Here is an 8218-nt window from a genome sequence, read left to right as displayed (position 1 = left end):
CAGTTTTTATGATTTTTTTTCGTCATTTTCAGTTTAGATCATTGCAGGTCTTCTTTTCCAGTTGATTTCGCCAGAATTAATAGTTGTATTTTCCTCGTTTTGGTTTCATTTTGGTTGTTTTGCGATTTTGAAACGAGCGCGTATTTTCATCTTCACGGTTCGCTCTGTACAGCTGAAGACTTAGTGCATGTGGTACTTTTATAAATATTTGTATGTGGACTGTATAAATGTTTAATGGGCCGGAACAAAGTATTTTTGTAATTTTTTTTTCTTTTTTTGTATTTTTCTGTTTTTTTCCCAAAAAAGAATAGAGAAAGTTTTTATAATATTAAAATAAATCATTAATATTGGTGTGTTTCATATAATAAATAAAAAAAAGTGTAAAAAAACAAATGGAAAGAAAAAAAAAAGTCAAGCTACACCTATTTGTATTTATGTGCTGTTTAACTTTGGCGTGTATACACGTATTCAAAAATAATTGAAATGGGAAAGTATTATGATTGAAATATAAAGAAAAGTGGTAATCGTGAGATTAATATCAAAAATTTGTTGTACAACATAAATTTCTCTTAATCCTTTGTATTTTGTTTTTATACTTCTTTATTTCATTTGGGTAATTTTTATAATCTTGAGCATGAACTAATTTTCTTGTAGTTAGAACTTTTAATGAATCTTGGATTGTGAATTTTATTAATGTTTTATAAATGTTTTTGGTAATAAGTTTTGTTCATTCAAGAATGTTTAATATTTGTCTAGCTACTTTTGCTTGATCATCAATTGTAAGTTGTTAGCTAATCTTGATTTTTTTTTAAAAAATAAGATTAGTAGAATTACTTGAATGATCCACACCTTGGAAAAGTGTGATGTGTAGATGGTATAAAAATATTTTATTTACCTTGTATGACTCAAGAAAAATTGATGCTTAATTTGTATTCTCTAAATGGTCAAATAACTCATACATCAGATGTGCTACTCTAAAGTTATTTTAAAGAATAGTATTGTAGCTTCTCTAAATGTAGCTAGAACTATTCATTGAGTTATATTTATTTTATTATTAATTTACTCTCTCACTCCTCTCTCATACCATCGCTTTATTTATTTTAATGATTTTTTTCCTATAATTTTTTTATAAATGTGTATTGAAAATAATAATACTTAAATGATATGAAGATAAAAATAAAGAAGCTGATGTATGATGTAAAGTAAAAGTTTGAGGTAAAATAAAAAAAAATAAAGTAAAGTTTTAGTAAAGTATTATAAAAGATAGAGTAGAGAAGCTGTTAGGAGTGTTCTTATCACTTTATTTAATTTTAGCACACAATTCTAGTAAAAGTTAATTGCCAAATTTTTTACTTTCCCCCGAACTTTTTCATTTTTCTCATTCTCATTTCACCTAAATAATAATTAATTTTAGTTTAAACTAATTTGTTTTATTCAATTCATAATCAACTATAAATTGCACCAAAAATAGATCAAAGCAAAATAATATAGGGAATTTCACTTATTAAGTAAAATAATATGAAAAAAAACCAATCAAAACAATACGAACAAAGAATACACAATATAACTGAATTTTTTGACAAATTGAAAACAGAAAAATGCCTATTCAATACCAAGTTTTAATTTGATACAAAATAAACAAACATTGTCAAACAACACAGCAAATGGTATTATTCCTTAAACCCCAACCAAAATTCGATTAGTTAGTTAGTTTTTAACTAACTTAACTGTGAAAAAGGACAGCAAGTATTATTAGGTCATTTAGCCTATATAAAGAGAACTACTCCTCTCATTTCATAAGAGAATAGAAACACAAAAATAAGTGCAAGAACAAGAAAGACACAACACAATAGAGAGAGAAGTTTGAGTGAGAAATGGAGAGAGATATCTGAAAGAGAGGGCTGGGATTGGGAAATTGTATTGAGCAACATTGACGATTATGTTCGCTCGAGTTAGTAAGTTAATGAGTATTGAGAGATTACACCATAAATGATATTTCCTTATAGCTTCTGAGAATGACATCTCTAATTCTTATTATCAAAAAACAACACTACCTCTGGGGACTTCCTTTTTGTATGAATTTTTTTACATGTTTTTTTCTTTAATTTATTATTATATAATTATTTTTTGAAAAATTATTTCTTTTGTTTTTGTATTTAAATATCACAAAAACAGCCCATTTCATCAGTGGCTTTAAATGTGATCAGTGTAATAAATATGAACAATTACAATTCTTCATTCGAAAATAGACATTACAAAATCTGTGTAATCTGAAGATGAGTGTCAGTATAGATATATTCATATATCTATATTTTTGTTCATTATTTTCACGAAGCTTCGGACTCAAGAAACCTATTTTCCTTCAAAAATGAAAATGGGTTAAGGTGTGGTAATAAAGAGATGATGATGATGATGATGATGGAAAAGATTCCTGAATCATTTCCTTTGTTGGAAGAAACTCGAGCGCAGTTATACTCAAGTATGGACATGCTGCATAGATTGTAGAGTCGAGATAGTTTAAAAATCATGTACTTAACAAATTTTTACTCATATATAAGCTATGTTTGGACTATTTTAATTATTATATATGAAGTCGTGTATTATATAAACATCTTGAAGGAATTCATTAATAAAGTTTTATGATCTCTTTTGTTTAGTGAGTATATTATTATTTTTTATTTTGGTGGTTGCATCAAAAAATAATATCATTAGTTTAATAATTATATACTCAACAAATTTTTACTCATATATATAAGCTATGTTTGGACCATTTTAATTATTATATATATAATTGTGTATTATATAAACATCTTGAAGGAATTCATTAATAAAATTTTATGATCTGTTTTGTTTAGTGAGTATATTATTATTTTTTATTTTGGTTGTTGCTTCAAAAACTAATGATATTCATGATTCTATAGCATTATGTTTAATGTAGTTGTTTTTTCTTGTAACATCATATGAGAAGAAATCCAATTTAAGTAACTATTCAATTCTTATTATGTTATGTATATTTTGATCATTAGTAAATGGATGAAAAATATAAGCTTTGTTCGTTAACAAAATGAAAACAAAATTTAAGCGCTATGCAATTAAATAAGTAATCAATTTTTAATTAGTTCTATTTTCATTATTGAATTTTATTGTAAAGTCCTTTTTTGGCAAGTTAGGTGACAAAATAATTTTTCCTTTTTATGGTAAGATTGCTTTGCATTAATTTTCGAAATCTTACCTCTTTTATTCGGTTATAAGTTGCCATTTTCCTTGTTTGGAAAGTTGCACTTTCAGCTGAACTTTCCTTTGTTGAAAACTGCTCAAAAGAGAAGGAATTCTTTTTTGGAAAGTTGTCTTTTTTAGGGAAACCTTGTTTATTGCCTTTTCCTTATTGATTTCGATTGTATCTTGATACAATCAGAATATCTAATCTGTTTTTGGCAGGAATCAAGCATTGAAAGAAGATCGGACCCGATTTTAGTAAGTTTCCCGTTTCTGGGCAGATCTGCTTCGTCAGCAACCGAATCTGATGTAGCAGATCGTGTTTCTTTTGGAAAGTTTTTGTACAGCTGCTAATTCGAACTTGTGGTTGCCTCTTTGGTTTCTATGATCTATAAATAGAGCCTAGTGAGCAACCATTCGAATTACCTCTTCCAATATTCATTTTTTGCATTTATCTTTTGTGAGAAGAGAGTGTTTCTTTGTTTTGTGAGAGCCTAGTTGTTCACCTAGGTTCTAGTTGTTCTATTTCTGTTCTTACTCTATCTTAGAGGTTGTGAAGAACTACTTGACTGAACAAGAGATTGGTCTTCGGGAGAAGACTTGATTAAGCCTTACTTCGGGAGGAAGTAAGCACTTGGTCTTCGGGAGAAGACTTGCTAAAGCCTTACTTCGGGAGGAAGTAAGCACTCACACTTCAAAGACGAAGGGAGTTCGGGCTTGAAGGTGTTTCAAGAAGTCAGATTCATAAAGTGGATTACAAAGGATTGCGGCAATACTTTAGAGGGAGTCTAAACTTGTTTAAGTCAATTGTCTTTGTAATTTTGATACTTTATTAATTGATTTCATTCTCTGGGCGTGGCCCCGTGGACTAGGAGTGTTCGTGAGAACACTGATACCACGTATAAATCTCTTGTGTCAAGTTATTTATTTTTTCTGCAAATATTTTATATTCTCGCCCGTTCGGTTTTCTGTAGCAATTACTTTCTCGCCGCAAACGCTTACGCTTTTATATTTTCGTATATACAACTGACATTTGCAAAAACTCGGTTTTTCAATTGGTATCAGAGCGGGACACTAAACTCTTAGTGTGGTCCTATAACGTTTTTGTTAGAATGTCATTTTTTGCAGAAGGAAGTTCTATTTCTAGACCACCATTGCTTAATGACTCTAACTATCCTTACTGGAAAGTTAGAATGAGAGCCTTCATCAAATCTCAAGATGAGAAGGCGTGGAGAATGGTTCTATCGGGTTGGTCTCCTCCGGTTGAGACGATTCTTCGGGTAATACTATTATAAAATCTGAACCGGAATGGTCTATTGAAGATGATAAACTATCCGCCTACAATAGCAAAGCCTTGCATGCTATCTTTAATGGTGTAGGTGAGGGTTACATTAAACTTATATCATCTTGTGTTTCGCTAAGGAAGCTTGGGAGATTCTTCAAACTCGGTTTGAAGGAACTTCGATGTGAAAAGATCTAGATTTATCATGCTTCAAACTAAATTTGATGAGCTTAGAATGTCCGATAATGAAACTTTAACTCGAATTCTATGAAAAATTATCTGACATTGCTAATGAATATTTTGCTCTTGGAGAAAAGCTTCGATGACTCGTTCTTGTGAGAAAAATTGTTAGAGTTCTTCCGCAGAGGTTTGATACGAAACTTTTGGCAATGGAGGAAGCTAAAGATTTTAGCACTAGGAACGTGGAAGAATTGATGGGTTCCTTACGTACTTTTGAATTAAATCAACGGATTAAACAAAAGGACAAACCCAAATCCATTGCCGATAAAGGTAAAAGTATTGCTTTGAAAGTTGCCGATAATGAAAATTCGATAGTGAATGTGATGATGAGATTGCTTTATTAACTAAGAATTTTCAGAAATATATGAAAAAGATGGGAAATAAAAAGAATATTTCGAAAGGTTCAAAAGGTAATACTTTCATTAAACCATCTGTCTCTAACAAAAAGGGAATTCAGTGCAGGGAATGTGAAGGTTTTGGGCATATTCAATCTGAGTGTGCAAACACTTTGAAAAAGAATAAGAAAAGTTTCAATGTCACTTGGAGTGATGATGAAACCGAAAGTGATGAAGATATTACTGAAAATGTTGCCCTAACCTCTGTTATGACTAATGTGTTGTGTGATTCACGGGTGAAAGATAGATTGGTATGTCCGAATAATACCACCAAACAAGAGGAATCGATTCGATGAGTCCGAAATCCGTGAAGAATCTCTTGCCGAATCATACAAAGTCATGTATGAAAAATGGATTCAAAGTTGCTTCTGAAAATAGAGAGTTGAATAAATTGAATAAAAAATTGTCTCATCAGATAGAAATGTGTGAGTTGAAAATAAAAGAATATGAGACAAGTGTTTGTGATAAAGATGAAAAAATCTCTCTATTGAAGAAGGAACTTGAAAACTTTAAGAAAAATGTTCAAATGCTTAATCTTGGATCTTCTATTTTTGAAAAAGCTCAGAATGCAGGTCAGAGAGGTTTTGCAGGCCTTGGTTCTAATGGAATGGAAAGTTAAGAGTCACGAAGTTTGTAAAATCAAGTGTTCCAACGAATCACCATGAGGCTACAAACTCGCCGTATCAATTTCACGGCTGTGGCAAGAACAATTTTCGATGCCGCAAAATCTCCAGGATTTTCGAAAAAGGTAAGATCTCGGTGTAAAAAGATTTGTTCCCATTTGTCATTTCGTGGTAGAAAAGGACATATCAGACCTAAATGTTTCACATTAAATAACCTTTTTAAAACAAATTATTTTGATAATTTGAAAAAATCTCAAAAGAATTATAAAGGTTTGAAACAAGTATGGGTGAAAAAGAAGTGTCTAGCTGGTTTTTCTGATAAAACTGCTGCATCTCAAATGTGGTATTTTGACAGTGGTTGCTCTAGACACATGACAGGTGACAAGGATTTTTTGACTAACATACGGCCTATGCAATGTGGAGAAGTCACTTTTGGTAATGGCTTATCAGGAAAAGTTGTTGGTATGGGAACTCTAAATTTTGAAGGGTTACCTAGACTGAAAAATGTGATGTTAGTTGAAGGACTGAGGGCTAATTTACTTTAGCATCAGTCAAATCTGTGATCAAGGGTTTATCGTTTCTTTTGATAGTGATCATTGTTATGTTATGAATGATGACAATGAATGTATCTTGCAAGGATTTCGATCCAATGATAAGCTGTTACACTCTAACCCCCGTGTTTACTTGTCACTCGGCTATCAACAACACCACGGATACGTGGCATGCCAAGCTTGGGCATATTAATTTTAAAAACCCGAAAAACCGTCAAATGCAGGTATTGTTCGAGGTCTTCCCAAGCTTGGTAAGGAAAGTGAAGGTAAGTGTGAACCGTGTCAACTTGGGAAGCAATTAAAAATCACTCACGAAGCTCGTGTTCGATATCAATACCTCGAAAGGTATTGGAATTGCTTCACATGGATCTTATGGGTCCAATCCAAGTTGAAAGTTTGAATGGTAAACTATATATCTTTGTGTGTGTTGATGATTTCTCTCGTTTTACTTGGGTAGATTTCTTAAGAGAAAAATCGACACTTTTGATGCCTTTAAAACTACGTGTCCGAGATTAAGAGTTGAGAAAGGTTGTAATATTGGGAAAATGGTTCGAATTCGAAGTGATCATGGTAAGGAGTTTGAAAATTTCGTGTATGATGATTTTTGCAAGTCTACAGTATAACTCATGAATTTTCAGCTCCCAAAACTCCTCAACAAAATGGAGTTGTTGAGAGGAAGAATCGAACTTTGCAGAAATGGCAAGAGTGATGTTAAATAGCAAGAAGTTGACAAAGCGATTATGGGCCGAAGCTATTAACACGACTTGCTACATAATAAACAGAGTGTTTATTCGTCCGTGTACCTCAAAAACATCTTATGAAATCTGGAAAGGTAAGCGCCCCAATGTAAGTCATTTTCATGTTTTTGGATGTGTGTGTTATGTCTATAGAGATCGTGAGCATATTGGTAAATTTGATGCTAAAAGTGATGTTGGTGTGTTTATTGGATATTCCTTAAACAGTAGAGCTTATCGTGTTTATAACATGAGAACTCAAATTGTTTTGGAATCAGCTAATGTGGTTGTTGATGATTTTAGAGATTTTTCAGAGTTTTCCACAGAAGCCAAGATAGATAGTCTCATGGATATTCCTCCAAAAGTTGTAACAACAGATCCTGATGCAGCAGAACCCATTGCCGATGCCGCAAATGACGAATCTGTCGTCGCAACCGAAACTCGGAGAACCGTAACCGTCTATCTTGACTCATCCAAACATCATCACTGACTCTATTCAGAAAGAACCAAGCACCAGAGTCAAACTGAATCATCCAAAAGATCTCATCCTTGGAAATCCTGAAGAAAGCATGGTAACTCGCAGAAGGTACATTAATTTAATCAGCTTTCTTTGCTTTGTTTCTCAATATGAACCGAAAAATGTGAAGGAAGCCATGACCTTTGAGGAATGGCTTAATGCAATGCAAGAGGAACTCAACCAATTTGTTCGCAACAAGGTATGGATTTTGGTCCGAAGACCAAAAGGTATAAATGTTATTGGAACAAAGTGGTTATTTAAAAATAAAAGTGATGAGTTCGGTACAATTGTGAGAAACAAGGCTCGTTTGGTGGCACAAGGGTACACTCAGGTAGAAGGTATTGATTTTGATGAAACTTTTGCTCCTGTTGCAAGATTAGAATCAATACGTTTACTTTTATGTATTGCTTGTATTCTCAATATTAAATTGTTTCAAATGGATGTGAAATCTGCCTTCCTTAATGGTATTTTGAATGAGGAAGTTTATGTTGAGCAACCAAAAGGATTCGAAGATCCTCAATTTCCAGACCATGTATACAAACTTGAAAAAGCATTGTATGGACTGAAACAAGCTCCTCGAGCTTGGTATGAAAGGTTGACTCAATTTTTACTTTCTCATGGCTATCACAGAGGTAGTGTGGATAAAACTCTTTTCATCAA

This window comes from Cannabis sativa, chromosome 9, assembly GCF_029168945.1.
Source record: "Cannabis sativa cultivar Pink pepper isolate KNU-18-1 chromosome 9, ASM2916894v1, whole genome shotgun sequence".
NCBI classification, from domain to species: Eukaryota; Viridiplantae; Streptophyta; class Magnoliopsida; order Rosales; family Cannabaceae; genus Cannabis; species Cannabis sativa.
This window is presented reverse-complemented; position numbering follows the sequence as displayed.